The 16,644-nt window shown below is 38.4% G+C and overlaps 1 pseudogene; it reads left to right on the top strand.

Moving 5' to 3' along the window:
- The first annotated feature begins 14,025 nt into the window (after positions 1-14,025).
- On the top strand, positions 14,026-16,269 carry LOC111762902 (large ribosomal subunit protein mL39 pseudogene; annotated as a pseudogene).
- The last annotated feature ends 375 nt before the right edge of the window (positions 16,270-16,644 follow it).

Here is a 16,644-nt window from a genome sequence, read left to right as displayed (position 1 = left end):
AGCTGATGATGTAACTAGAAAATGACCTTGAATAAAAAGGTCAACTCGTACCAGCAGAATATCTTGGGCTACGTATATTACCACGATTTAAAAATGCTTTTAGACCTGAATAAAGGGGGGAAATAGAAAGGACAAATGAGTTTATATGGCTATGAGTCTCCAAAAAGAGCTGGGAGGTTATCAGAGGGGTTGTCCTTATGCACACCTCAGTAGAGTCACAGACACAGATAAAGTAGATACAACCCTGAGAGCTACAGAGACACAAAGGTTCTATGGTCATGGTAGATGGACTTCAGTGCCATGTCAGTTGGCCCTTCTTTGGAGTTTGTGTTCCTGGTGATGGAGATGGACTTAGATGTGATCTTTGTCCACAAGTCTCTCCTTTTACTTTTACTGGAACTGTAGTTTGTGCTGGGGTTTAGTGTATACCCAGGGGACCTGAATCTCTGGACTGACCATGTGATAGCCAGGCCCTGAGCCTCAACAGACTTGCAACTCTTATACTCTGGTTGATTGGACTTACCCCACTCATCTAACATGGAGGTGAAGAAGGTTAACCAATACACCAGGGAGCCAAGACTGTCTGCAACTGAAAGCAGGAGAATTGCACCCAGCATCCATGTGGAATCTAAGCCCCCCCTTGATATAGATGTGGAGTGGACACAACCATTCTAACATCCACAGGATGGAAGAATAGAATATGGATTAGAGTGGACTTACTGATATTCTATGCATGAACTATTGTGATTAGTAATTGAAGAAAATGTGGCATTTGTGTGGAGAAAGTGGCCATGGTGGCTGCTGGGGGTAGGGAGCGGTAGGAAGAGATGAGATGTGGGGGCATTTTCGAGACTTGGAGTTGTCCTGGGTGATGCTGCAGGGACAGTTACCAGACATTGTATGTCCTTCTATGGCCCACTGGGTGGAATGGGGGACAGTGTGGGCTATGATATGGACCATTTACCATGAGGTGCAGCAGTGCTCAGAGATGTATTCACCAAATGCAATGAATGTCTCATGACGATGGAAGAGATTGTTTTTATGGGGGTGGAGTGGGGTGAGGAGGGTGGGGGGTATATGAGGACCTCATATTTCTTGAATGTAATATTAAAAAAATAAGTAAAGATAAAAAAGAACAACTCAAAAAACAAAACAAAAACTAGATAGGACATAATGGTGAAAATGTTGGTTGAAGCAGATTAGCACGCAGTTTGCCCAGAAAATGCACTCAGAATTTACCCCCTGGGGGAGTCATTCAATTGTTCAAATTAGCAACAGTACTGTAGGGAGATTTATCTAGGGAATAGGCACAAAATAAAAAAGGGAAACGAATGCAGAAAAGGTAGTTTGGAATAATTGATGAAGTCTAGTCTTAAGGTGAAGTTCTGGAAGATGGTATTAGCAGTAATGGAAATGAAAGGATATATAGGAGAAACATTTTGAAAATATGATTGAAATTATTAAATAATGGTGTGTGAATGTACACGTGCATGCCACGTGTGTGGAAGGAGTAAAAGAGTAAACTGATCTTAGGCAAACAGATGGGATCTGATAAGGAACCATCAAGGGAAGAATGCACGTTGCAGCATCCCAGCTCCAGCATCAAAAATTAGAGTATGGAAGAGTGGGTGTTACATTTAATAACCAGCGCATGCACACATGCGTACATATAGGAAAGGAAAGGGTCAATGAAATGAGAAGGTTTTAACCCAATGGACAATACCACTAATAGTAATAGGAAGTCAGGTGATTTTGAAAAAAGAAAGAGGCACTTGGGTCTAACGTAATAATTTTGAGGAGCATCGGGGAATGCTGTAAACATTTTGTTATGAGACTGGAGCATGAGAGAGAAGTAAAGGCTGGAAAATCCCAGTGTGTGCAACATCTGCAACATGGTGGTATTTTACGTGTTCAGTGGTCAAACTAAGGGCCTGGAATTAGAGAATAAAGTACATACCAGAGAAGCAGTAAACAAAGGGGGGCAAAATAATTTTACCTCTGACTAACCCTATGAAGCATCACTGAAACAAAACATTATTATTTGGGCAGCTGAGAGAACACTATATTGAGAGTATGAGGATGAGAAGAAGGATTTCTAAATTGTCTAGGAGAAAACGTCCTAAAGATTGAAAGTACAGTTAATATAAGAAGGAATGTGACAAGGGAAGAAAACTTTTAGATAATTGTTGCAAGAGACAGTTCCCCAGAGGAATTGTAAAAATTAAGAATGCCAGATTAACTGAAGAAACATATCTCACATGGCTGTTAAATCACCAAATAAAATGCACAGACTTCCAGGAAGATGGTATTGGACTAGGCAGGCAGGACTCAACTCTACAAAACAAAGGAGGAAGGGCAAAAATCTGTCCAAGGGAGCTGCTGTGGGGATCTGCTGACCAGGAGAGTGATGTGCAAAGTTCAAGAGGGAGAGGGACAGAGAGATAAAGGGCCCAAAAAGAATATGATGAACTCCTCACCCCTGAGGGTGGGAAGAGCAACCATCTCCCACCCTCACTGCAAACTGCCTTGGTAAAATCTGTGGCTCACTCCAGACAACTGAGAGGAGAAGGGAGGTATTTCTCTCTGGGAAGACAGAGATGGCAGCAGAGGGTGGAGAGTGTCTTCTCTTCATTGGTTTTGGAGCTGAGCCCACTTTGAAGCTTGGCTATATCCAACCCAGCAAGTAGAGGTTGAAAGAGACACCTCCGTTGAAAGACAGACATTTTGAACAAAGTGATCAAATTGAGAATTCAGAAATAGACACACATCTACTGACAAGGGATTTTTGACAAGGTTGTCAATCCGATTCAGCTAGGTCAGAACTGTCTGTTCAACAAACATGCTGGGCGAGCTAGATGTCCATAGCTAAAAGAAAGAGGAAGCCTACCTGATACCTTGTACAGTAATTAACTCAAAATGGATCAAAGACCTAAATATAAAGGCTAAAACCATAAAACTCCTAAAAGAAAATAGAGGGGAAACATCTTCAAGATCTTGTGGTAAGTGGTGAATTCTCAAATCTTACACCAAAAGCACAATGAAAGAAAAGATAGATAAATGGGGACTTCCCCAAAATTAAACACATTTTTGCTTCAAATGACTTTGCTAAGAAGGTGAAAGGCAGCCTAATCAATTGAAGAAAATTTTAGAAACCACATATCAGAAAACGATTTGATATCCATGTTACCTAAAGAGATAAAGAGATCACACAACTCCACGATAAAAAGACAGGCAACTAAATTTAAAAATTATCCATTTTTTGAATAGACATTTTTCCAAAGAAGAAATGCAAGTGGCCAAAAAGCACATGAAAAGATGCTCAACACCACCAACTATTAGGGAAATACAGAACAAAACTTCAGTGGGATATCATTTCACACCTTACAGAATGGCCGTTATTCAAAAAACTGAGAACTGTAAGTGCTAGAGAGGATGTGGAGAAATAGGAGCACTCTTCCACTTTTTGTGGAACTGCAGAATGGTACAACCTCTATAACAGGTAGTTTAGACATTCCTCAGGAAGCTAAATATAGGACTGCCATATGATCTATCAATCCCACTACTAGGAATATATTCAGAAGAACTGAAAGCAAGGACATGAACATATATTTGCACACTGATGTTGATAGTAACATTGTTCACAATTAACAGATGGAAACCACCCAAGTGTCCATCAACCGATCAATGAATAAATGAAGTGTAGTATATGCACATAGGATGGAATACTATGGTCCTGTAATAAGAAATGAACTTGGGAAGCACATGATAACATGAATGAAACTTGAGGACCTTATTTTGAGTGATATAAGCCAGAAACAAAAGGACAAATATTGTATGGTCTCACTAATATGAACTGAATATGAGTAAACCTAGCATGTAGGTTACTAGGATATAGAATGTGGTTTGAGAAGAGGGAGTTAATCATTAATGTATGCATAATTTTTAATACAGTGTGGAAATAGAGTTGATGGCAACACATTGTAGTGAGGACAACTAAAACTGCCAATTTAAGAATGTGAATGTGGCTGAAAGGGGTTAATGCCAATTAACCTGGAATGTCTAGGGCGGTTAATGTCAATTTAAAGAGAGCTAGAAAATAATCGAGGGGCTGCATATCATAGTGATTTTGGTGGTGGATGATGATTGTGGATAGTAGTACAAATACAAGCATATGCCTGTATTACAAGGTTTAAGAATATGGACATTCATGGGAAAAATACAGCTAATGTAACATACAGACTATAGCTAACAATAATAGTGTAATATTTTTACAGCAATGGCAAAGAAGGTACTATATCAATGCTAAGGATCAATAAAAGGAAAGTAAATGGGGAATGGGATGTTTTTCTTTTGGAGTAATGAAAATGTTCTGAAAAGGATTGAACTGATGATAGCACAACTCTGTGATAAAACTGAGATATATTGAGTTTACACTTTGGATGGATTGTACAAGGCAGGGGACAGTATAACACAGTGAACCCCATGGGGAATGATGGATTGTGGTTATCAGAACAAATATGAGAACATTCTCCCATGAATGACAGCAGTCACACAATATTGGTACATGGTGTTAATGATAAGATGGTTTGTGGGAAAATACACCAAATATTAGGTATGAACTATTTTAACTATGCACTGTAGATAGTAGTAATATTATGCAGATATTTCCATCAATGTGTCAAAACAATGCAAGGTGTTGGTGGTGGGGAGATGTATGGGAATCCTGATTGGTATGTATGTTTGTTCTTTCCAAATTTAAATTTTTAAAAAATCTTACCTTAGAAAATAAAATTACTTGAGGAAAGACAAATAAAATAAAGACATCCAGAAACTGGTCAAACAGGATATTCTCATGACTGGAGGAAATCATATCCTGAACTACTTTGAGTCTTCTCAAATCAAAATTACTAATTTAAACTATAGTTACTGATAATTAGAGACCCTGGGAAAGTGCAAGCCTTTTAGCTCCACACTGCTGGTGCTCCCAATAAAGCACCACCACAGGATCACAAGGTTTCTAAACTTCATAAGTGACAGCCAACTGTTAGAAGAAGGGTTTTGAAAACCAGTACCTTATAACTTTGTTTAAAATTACTCTAACTTTCTCTATCTCTCTGTCTTTCTCTGTGTGTCTGTTTCCCCTATCCTCTCTCTCCAGATCATCTGCTCTAAAGTACAAAAAGAGCTAGTCATAATAAAATATTTGTGTAAAAATAAATAATATGCACAGTGTAGATATAAGCTCATTATATATTCAGTTAATGCTCACAGAATCAAAATAACTTTCCACTTTTTACTTAGGAATCATTTAAAAATACAGAAACATTCAAGAATAAGAATACTACAAAGAACATACATATACCATTTACCCCAAATCATCTATTGTTAACATTTTGCCCCATTGGCCTTATCACAGAAATTAAATTTTATTTCTTAGAGTTTTATAGTAATGTTGTCAAGAAGCAATTAGATAATATCAAGAAGATGGATAATGTTCTAAAATCACTTATCCATTCACAGAAAAATAAAACTTACATTTCAAGAGAAGTGAAATAAGCAGTTTGCTACTCTTTCTTCCACAGCTTTCAGAGCATTTCTGATGTCTTTATTCCTTAAAGTATAAATTATGAGGTTTAGCATAGGGATGACTACACTGTACAGTACTGAGATCAGCCAGTCTTATGACAAGGAGTAAGAGGAGTTGACCGTATGTATGTGAATATGGAGCTGCCATAGTAGAGGAGGACAAGGACCTATGGGAGGCACAGGTGGAAAAGGCTTTACGTCTCCCCTCTGAGGAGCGGATCCTCAAGATGGTGGAGATAACATAGAGGTAGGAAAGCAGGCTGCCCAGGAAGGGAGCCCATCCGATGGAGACTCCAATGAAGAGGAAGATGAACTCATTGACAGAAGTGTCCCCATGGGACAGGACCAGCAGAGGGGGAATGTGCAGAAGAAGTAATTAATCTGGTTGTTGCCACAGAAGAGCAGACGGAATGTCAGCATCGTGTGTATCACCGAGTTGAGGAAACTACTAACCTAGCAGGAGGCTGCTAAGTGGCGGTACAGAGCTTTGTTCGTAATAACCAAATACCTTAAGAGATTGCAGATTGCAATGTAATGATCGTACGCCATTGCAGCCAGCAAAACTCTCTACCCCCACGAAGAAAAGAAATGCAAAAAGTTGTGTCACACAGCCCTTGTAGGAAATGCTTTTCATCTCTGACAGGAGATGTGCCATCATCTGGGGCACATTGGTGGTGGTGAAGCAGATGTCCAGGAAGGCTAAATTCCTCAGGAAAAAGTAGGTAGGAGTATGTAGTCGAGGATCAGCCAAGGTCACCAGAAGAATGAAGATATTTCCTCCCAGTGTGCAGAGATAGACCCCAAGGAAGATGGTGAAAAGTAAAACTTGCAAATATTTATGTTGGAGAATCCCAAGATGATGAATTCCAGCAGAGCAGTTTGGTTTTCTCTTTCTATGTTTCCTCTTGGGACTTGAGGAAGAAGCAGTACAAATTACAGTATTCAGGTGCTGCTACAGCAGAAATCTACAAAACATGATAATATTACCTTTATAGATAAAATATTGCCTATGTCAGAATAAAAAATATGGTATATGGAATCCATGACAAATCATAGTGCACCCACCAATCCTGACATAAAACCCACATATCCAACAACTACTATAAGATTCATCTATCATGAGGCATTACCAGCAACTTTATAGGAAAAGTTAAGTATTTAAAAATCTACTGCAGTTTAGGGACAATTTATGAAGGTGGTGTGTGGCAGACCCCTTTCCTCATGCAGGTGTGTGTTGGAGATTTTTGGTGAAGACCACCATCAGAGAGTTTGTGTAAGAGTCTTGGGATTATAATTATAATAAAATGTAATGATAAATAACAAATAAATGAGTATAAATATATTTTTACATTATTTTTAAATTTTATTTACTTTTTAAAGAAGCTTTAGATTGCATAAATGCTACATAAAAAACATAATGATTCCCAAATGCTCTCCTTCCTTCCCCACCACACACAAACCCTCCCACATGAACAGCATCCACCATTGGTGTGGTACATTTTTACAACTGATGAACACATATTGAAGCATTTCTATTATCCATGGGCTATAGTTTATGGTATAATTTACACTCTGTCCTGCACAATTTTGTAGAATATGACAAGATATACAAAGGTCTGTATCCATCATTGCAATGTCATGCAGGACAACTGAATGTCCTGTAAATGCCACCATATTATACCTATTCTTCCCTCCCCCATCCCTCAGAACCTCTGATAGCCACTGCCTTTAAATCAATGATAAAATTCTTCCATTGTTGGAATAATAATGTCTATAGTAGAAGAATAAATCTATAGGAGAATAATAATAAGTCTACTTTACTCCTTTATTCATTCCCTTATCTTGAGGATTTGGGGATGGTGATGCCCACCCTGCATCCAACTGAAAGGGTCCTAGGCCCTATGAGGCAGATGGATGAAACTATCCTACCTGCAGCTGGAGATAGTCTCCATTCCCTGGGATGGCCATTGTCCATCATCATCTCCTCCCTAGATGTCCTGGGTGAGTTCAATGAACTGGAGAACAGGTGTTGTAACTCTGCTGAGATTCAGGACTCAACCAGCACATGGATGGACTTCAAAGATCCAAGCCACTGGGACACACACTCAGTAAGTACAGTGCCAATCATAGGTTCAAACAACAGAGGTAGAAGAGCCATGTGCAGAGTAACTACCATCAAATGCAACCTGTCTCACTGGGAGTCATAAAATCCAAAGTGGGCCCACTGACAGGGAGCTGATCCCTTAAACTGTCCACCCTACCTGTAGTGTCTGGATGTGTCCAGAGCCCTCAGGAGCCCTATTATTTGAGGCACTGTTCACTGTGGCAGTCAGTGAGGTCCTGCTGGGATATACATAAGCATAACCTCTGGAACAATCTCTCAACTCACTCCAAAATCTCCCAGCCACAGAACTCACCTATATCTACCATTTCCCACCTTTGGTCAAGAGCCCCCTCCAGACACATTACCAGTTGTTGCCCAGCCACAATCCCTTGGTGCCAGGGAGTCTCATCCGAGGGATAATGACCCTCGCGGTGTGGGGGTGGAGGGGTACAGTGCATCTAAATGCTGAGTTTGGCCCTGAGAGAGGCCACACCCAAGGAACAAAGAGGCCCCCAGAAGGCAATTCCCAAGCAACATGGAGCACTAGGCCAAGCTTCAACCCCGTGAGAAAAGGGCAACAAGCACAGTCATCAACAAGGGTCTGGGGCAATGGTCTGTCTTCCTTCACCAGGCACTGCCCCTGCACTTGGGGGATTCCTGCCACCCACTACAGAATGTAGAAGGACTCCCCAGATGGGAACTCAATACTCCCTCGGTTACTGTGTGGGTGTCCACCCACAGAGACAACACCCCATGAACATGAGAACACATTCATATTCCCCAGATGATCACCTCCCCATGTGCTCCTCTGCCACCAACACTCCACTCCAGTGATCCTGCCCCACCAAAGCTGCGACTCCCACCCCACAATCCAAAACCTCTCCAAAAATAAAGTCAATGAAACAACTAAATAAAAATAATAGAAAATGAAACAATATTAGTTTTTAAATAACAAAATTCAAATTTTTTAAAATTTTAAATAAAAAAAATTTTTAGACACTTTTGTCTTTCATCTCTATAAAATCTGATATCTTATATGTACAGTGATATTTTCTTCTGTATATTTCCGCAGTGTCTTATTTCTTTCATTTCATCTTCAAATAAGCTTTGGGTTACAGAAAAGTCAGGGAGAGAATACAGGGGATTCCCATATACCCAATGCCCTCGCCTTTCCCCCCTCTCTCTTCTTCATAACATTTTACATGCAGATGGTACATGTGTTACAATTGATGTACAAATATCGAAGCCTTGCTGCTAACAAGAATCAATGCTTTACATTATGGTTTCACATTTTACACTATGGTTTACACTTATATAGGTTTTCACAGATTTTAAAATGGCCTGCACTCATTATTGCAAGATCATGTAGAACAATTCCATTGCTCCAAAATGCCATATATTCCATCTATTCTATTTTACCCTCCCCCACCCCTCAGAACCTATGGTAACTACTAAGCTTCAATTTTTGAAGAATAAGATTCAGAGTTACTTGCAATAATATTGAGGGCTTCACATATTGGTCTGTTATCTTTTATTCTATTTCTATGTTCTTGAGAGATTCTTGTCCCTCAAATTGAGAACATAGCAGGACTACAGAAGACGGGAGCTTAAATTTTTTTTGTTTTTTTGTTTATTATGTGGCTCTCTACCTACTGATACAACATATTATGACAAGATGAACACTTACATAGTCCGTAGAAGTCTGCCTCATGTGCACCCTGTCTCTTACACAACTCCACAACCAACACCTTGTACCAGTTACCCTCCCCTGCTGTATTTGCAAAAAGAACATTCCCTATATTGTAGTTTTAACCACAGCAGCAGTTTTAAAAATGATGGAGGAGGAAGAGAGGATGTGATACTATATCCCTTGTTGAACTTCATAAAATAATTGGTGTGGAGGCTAGCTAGTATTGCCTGGAAGAGATCCCTATAATCTCTGGCTCTATAACTTACAAATAAGGATGACATCGATGGAGTTGGTCATTGAAATCATTCCCCAGTGGACAGAACACCTGAGACGAGAAAAACTAACATCTTTCATGCCCCAGGTTTGGTGAAAAAAAACCCACATCAAATACTTTGTCACAAGTAGCCTCAAATAGCCTGTCCACATCCTGCAATCTTCCTCTTATCTAAGATCAAAATAGGTATATATCAGCTCTGATGAAAGGGCAGTGATCATCTAGAGAACTGTTAAAGAATTATATAGGGTTATATCTTGACTCGGAAATGAGAACAGTACAAAGATCAATAGCAATTCCTACCATGAACAAAGTAGGGAGTAGAACACTTAGATATCTTAGGTTTCCCAACATTGTATAACATTATGATACTCTTTTACATTCAATATGGCCTGTCCACTAGAGCAGGTAATTTTAAATTCAGCCCTCTCTCTTTAAAAGGTGTTGTCACCAAGGTCACCTTGGACTCTGAACAATAATTATAGAGTCAATAAATGGGTGTTTTTTGAGCATCTTTCACTAGTGCTTAACTGTGTACTTCCCAACTCCTACAAAGCATCTCTTTGCCTAGTCAAGAGCATGGGACTAACTCAGATCAAGTACTCTGAGTCACTATACCTCACTAATTAATTCTGTCAAAAATATTTATCAACTCCTAACTATACTAATATGGACTATTGGCTGCAGAGAAAACAGTCAACACATAACGGTAAGTTCAGTCATACCCAATCCGATTGCTAGATACTCACCTCAATTATCTTCATGAAAATGGGTAAATAGTTGCATCTTTTTGTTCATAAACATCAAGTTCAGCTATTGTTTGTGACTTTTCTCCCTTCCTAAATCCAGAATACTTAAAGCCTATTAAAATGAATTCTTTGGGTTATACAGTATTTGAAGATGGACATTTTTAAAAAAATTAAATCAATAGGTAGTAGCTAGCATCTTCTTTAAATAAAAGTTTTCTATTGTTCTTTTATAGAAACTTGCCAAGGTTCACTGAGTACTTTTGCATATAACCGTGCAATAAATTTTCTTTGCATACTTGTTCAAAATGGAGATGACTATACATAACTTTGTATCCTACAATATATTGTGATATTTCTCCTGTCTTTAGAATTTTTCTATACTAAGTTTTAATAGCTATATGGAGATCCATTAAATGGATGCATCATACTTTATAAAACTCAAACCTTGATGAAGGATTTTTTTTCCCAATTTTCTATTATAAATGACAATGATGAACATTCAATTACATAAATAATTCTATACATTTTTATTATTTTCTGAAAGTACATTTCTAGGAAGTGTTCATTAATATGAACATGATTAAACCTTTGATATGTTTTTCAATTTGCAACTTTTTAATATTCTGAATACAGTAAGTTAATATAAAGGAGAAAACCTTTGATGTTCAGAAACAATATGATATAAATGAAAGAGCCCCTTTCTTGACAGAAGAATCAGGTGTTCTGTGTATTATCATCAGTTCTATCACCCACTTGTTGTTCAAACTGGGAAGGTTATTTAAATTTTATGAATTGATCTATATGTAAAATCATAAGAATTGTCTCTAAAATTCTAAAAAAAACTTTGGATTTTATGACATAAAAATATCAGTTTAGTTTGACTAATTATCCACACTGATGGCTTAGTGTGATGAAGAAAAAACAACAAAAAATAATTTCCCACCAATGATTTTGGCAATGTGATATCATAATTAATGAACCAACTAAATTAAGTTCTTCAATAACAGTCATAGAATATTACAACTCAGAGAACAAATCTGAAATAAAATGCAGTTTGAAATAATTCTTGTGTGAAAACTGGTTTTAATAAGACCAAGGTCCATTGACTTTAACCCTTTCTAAATCTCACCAGATCCATGAAAAGTTTTAATTACTTGTGATTGAAGTGAAGATTTATATGCATTCATGCACAAACTAAACCTGGATCTTTTGGACCTAAGACAGCATTTTGTCTATATGATATAATTCCATTTGTTAAAATAAGAAGGAAAAAAAAAAACTTGGATAGGACTTTTTTTGTTTCTTTCTTACTTTCTTTTCAAAAAAAACAACATAGTAATTAAAATGGCAATTGGTAATACAAGATTAAATAATACATTTTATTTGGCTTTTCTTTGTAATTAATAAAGTACTTTTCTCTAAGTTGGTCAAACTACTTGTTTCTTTCCATAACACATCTCCAGACCCAGAGATCTAGAAACAGTGAAGCAGGAAGTACAAACAAAGGAAATATTAGTGATGCAGAGATTAAAACTGAGAATCCTGCCTTTTAAATAGTGTATGGAGTAACTAAAAATACATTTAATCAACATAAATCATTGTTTATTTCTACTTAGCTTCATGAAAGCTGTACCTTGTTTGAGTATCATAAAAAAATAAGCTCTTTGTGAAGGAGATCCCTTACGAATTAATCTACGTGGCCAAATTCCATCTCAGAGGAAAACCAAATGGAAGACAAAGAAACAGAAAACCCAAAACTTGAGGCCTAGCGCTAAGGAAAAGTATAAACTACCTTCCAGATTTTCAATCAATATTAAAGTTTTGGATCTGATCTGAAAGCGTTTATACAACAATCTTTCCTATGCAGCATCCCATACTTTGCCCTGTCTACAAATAAGAAACTGAAATTCCCATTTGGATAGGGGTTTAGTTATGTTGTTTGACACACGAGGGTGTTTTGTAGGATGTTTAGAGTAATAAACAAAGGAAACAATTTTCATAGTGGAGCACTTCCCATAATCAGTGAATTTTCTACAACCCATAGCATTAAACACAGCTGAGAAACCACAAATAAGAGCAGGAATCCTGAGAGACCCTGCCTTTAACTCCCTCACTAACAATCTCTATCTCTTCCCTGTACTGGAACCTAACTAAGCCAGCGCTAAACAGAGTAAGTGGAAAGGTATTGCATGCCAGGCTTTATGCTTGGGGCTGAAAATTCAAGGGTATATCTTGGGCCATCTCTCATGGGACTTACAGCATGGGGGATAGTAAAATCCTAGAAGTTCTGATTTGGAAGAAGCCTTAAAGGTCATCCCGTCCAGCCACTGAAATACCCTCTACATCCCCAGTTCAGGCCCCCGGGCCTCCTTGACCCGTGTGGAGCTGGTCCATGCACAGTGCTGATGCGCACAGTGAGTGCTATGCCACACAGCGGTGTCCCCAGCATAGGGGAGCCCCACGAAAAAGGAATGCACCCCATAAGGAGAGCCACCCAGCGTGAAAGAGTGTGCAGCCTCCCCAGGAATGGCGCCACACACAGAGAGCTGACACAATAAGATGACGCTACAGAAAGAAACACAGATTCCCAGTGCGGCTGATAAGGATAGAAGCGGCCACGGAGGAGCATGCAGCGAATGGACACAGAGAGCAGACGACTGGCGGGGTTGGGGATAGGGGGAGAGAAATCTTAAAAAAAAGAAATACCCTCTACAGTTGCTTTGCTGAGTTACAATCCAAACTGAAATAGAGTATTTATCAATATTCTCTAAAAAGAATTCTGTCTTTACAAATCCAAGCAGAAAATTCTTCTTTTCACTGTGCTTTAACCATCACAACTGGCAAGATGGCCAATCCCAGGCCCCTCCACTTACCAGCTATGAACACTAAAATATTAGTGCGAGTTGAGATTCTTTTTTGATCCCCTGAAGCAGCATGTTCTGCCTCTCTAAAACTCTTGGAACCCCTGCAACAGGTTGTGATGCCTGGTTATCACTGTTTCACGCTTACATATTAGTACTGTAACCTCTAACAAGCTATAAAATGCCTCCTCCCTAATGAAAATGGCAATACCTCCCTCACAGGTAATGGTGAGGATTCAGTGATGTAATGCATGTTAAACCTAACCACAGTGGATAGTGGAGAAGAAAAATAAAACGTGAACATTGCTGTTGTTATTCCACCTATTTGATCTTAGTTCTGCTCTTTGGAACCACAGAAAACATTAGCTCCCTCTTCTACATAAACAACTTCGCTGTATGAAACTGGCTCTCCAAGCTAATCTATTTCTTTTCCCTGTTCCTTATAGACTATGTACCTGGTAACTGTCACTGATGGTTAGGAAGCCAATAGGTTTTATCACCCAATGGGATTTTGCCTTCTCACTGTCATGGACTAAAAGATTCATCCCTTCCTAAAAACAATTCAGAACATCAGCAGAGCAGATGAAGCAAATATTTTGGAGACCTAAACATCTTTCCAGTCGCTAAGAAATAACACTCTGAAGGAAGCAACGTAGTGCACATTCACTTGGGCTAGAGAAACAGACAGCTTGATCACCTTCCTTACATGAGCTCCATAATGTCCTTTCTTCCTAAGCATTCCCTGTTGTTATTCAAAGAGCATGGTTGAAGAAAATAAAAATCTAAGGTCTCAAAAAAGAAGAAACATGCTTGTCTACAGTAGAAACAAGAGCATGTAAGTAGGGCCTAAAATTCAAATTCCCAAGGCCTGATGTGAAGCTGTTTTTTGGGCTCCTCGAGTGACAGATGATCACCCCTAGGGATTCTGTACTATTTGAATCACTTGTGAGAACCAGGCATCCCTAGGTGTGTGCCAGCGCTCTGAGAGTTAGAGAGGCAGGACATGCTGCTTCAGGGAGTTGAAACAGGAAGTCTCAGATGAACTGTATAATCCTTCATGACTGTTGACAAGGATCTTGCCCAAAGAGAGACTGCTTTGGAGGACTTTTCACACATCACACATTCCTTTTCAAATTACATGACATTTAACACCGCCTTCAAACTGCTATTGACCAAAGAGAAATAATAGTTATAAATTTTCGTTAATGAGAATGTAAAGAAAAGGTGACCTTTGTCCCAATCAGCATGTTGTTTTAAAATCACTGGAAAATATTAAGTCTAAAAAACAGCTTGAAGAAAACCTTTATTGCCCTTAAGTTTTGAACATTGCCAACGTCACACAGGACAAAAGTCCAAGACTTCACTCTCACTCAGATATCTGGTCTAAACTCAACTTTAAATTAGGTATCTCATTTGATTTTCTGGTAAATATTTATCACTCTTTGCCTGAATACAGATCATGGAAGACAGTATCTCACATTAAGAAATTTAGAGTAATCTTCTAAACAATATGGCATTATTTAAGAGTTTAAGTTAAAAGAGTGTACGGGGAGAAACACTATTTTAAGAAAATTAATTGAAGGACTGTGTGCAGGATTTTCTTAAAAATAAATTCTGAAAGCAAGGCAATTCACTTGGAAGTTAATTCAATGGTGTAGTTGTGAAGTGAGAAGAGTTTGAGTATGAAAGGAAACAGAAAGAAAAGGAAAGGGTAAAAATGTAAACACTGAAGAAAAATTAGCTAAGTCTTAGTGTCACATGTATTTTTAGGACAAAGTGAAGAGAAGAATCAAAGAAGAGTTGATGATTAAATTTTGGGTCAGAAAGGTTTAAGACTGAAATGGCTAAATCTAGAGGGAAAACTAATTTGGGCAAAAGAGTGAACTTTCAATAAGACTGGTTTTGAGGTTCTATCAGTATACTGAATTAAATAAGGCAATTTTAAAATTTGTATGCAAGACACAAGGACAGGGATTGCCACATAAAGAGCTGAATAAGTGATTGCTCTTGTTATTAATTTTCAGACAGAAGTCTACAAACAGCATTTGAACATATTAAACTGGTACTGAGAAATTGGTAATGGTTTCACCTGTTTATGTTATTTGACAAAAATGTCCTATCTGGACCATGGAAATAAAGAAGACTATGGAGCATGAGATAAAGCAAAGAGCCAAGGGCTAAATTTTTGTTGATATTAAAATTTAAGTGATGCGTTTTTCCATGGCTGCAATGGAGGCAATGGCCATAGCGGTCAGGGACGACCTCCCACAGCCGGCGGCTGGAGATTTACAGCCACATCACCAGGTTCACAGCCATCACCAACAGGATTGCTAGATGTGCAGGATGAGTTCTTTAATAAGGAGAAAGACAGGCAGTTGTCATTAACTCCCCAGACTGAGAAGACTGAAGCTAAACACTTTGGGGAACCGACCCCAGCATTGTCTTTGCGATGAGTAAAAACATTTCAACTCCTTAGAGCTGTGCCGTGTGTTTACAGATGTGGTACTGAGACAAGCTCATCCTGGCCCTTGTGGACAGACAGCCTTGGCATGTGTACAAGCCTGTGACAGAGCCCTGTGAGTTAAACTCCTTCCTTCAAAGATCACAAGGCTTTGCTATGATACAGTTTTGGATAAGAGACTTGATGAATGGATGCCTACATAGAGAACCTGCATTCCTTCACGAAAGATGCTCATACTTTCCTTTATAAAGATCTTCCATTTGAAACTCTGGAAATTGATGCAAAAGTGGCATTAGAAATATTTCAGCACAACAGGTACAAAAGAGAAGGCATCTCAGAACCCTGAGAGAATAGTCAAGCTGCACAGATTTGGCTACTGCATAGATGTGAGCGAGGGCCCTCTTATTCCAAGAGCACGTATTTATTTCCAGTATAAAGTGTCAGGGTTCATGATCTTCAGGCCACCCAGCCACGTCTTGTATGAGGATTAGAGGGTCCGTCTTCAACTCTTCACTTAAGAGAACGTTTTACAATAAGCTATTGAACAGACATATTAACTGAAGTGCAAACTCAACCTACAGAGGAAAGTGCAGGTACCTAGTACCTGTCTAAAATTTAAATATGCATAGTAAATTTAAAATGTTTTAATATAAAAAAATTAAGTGATAAGAAACAAAAATAAGTAAAGGCAACTTAAACTCACAGGTGAGGACAGAGGCCATATGAGCAATAAAAGTTGTCTTCCAGGTAACATACCTTGGAAACAAATTTACTATTCTCTTACTCTCTGATTCTTTAATACTAAATTAAACAAGTTTAATTTAAAGAAGAAAGTAATAACTTTAAATTTCTCTATGAGGAAAAGTTAATTTTTAACACATTTATATCTAATCCTTAATTCAATTTGTTGGTAAAATAA

The sequence above is a fragment of the Dasypus novemcinctus genome, chromosome 22 (assembly GCF_030445035.2).
Source record: "Dasypus novemcinctus isolate mDasNov1 chromosome 22, mDasNov1.1.hap2, whole genome shotgun sequence".
Lineage (NCBI taxonomy): Eukaryota > Metazoa > Chordata > Mammalia > Cingulata > Dasypodidae > Dasypus > Dasypus novemcinctus.
This window is presented reverse-complemented; position numbering and strand designations above follow the sequence as displayed.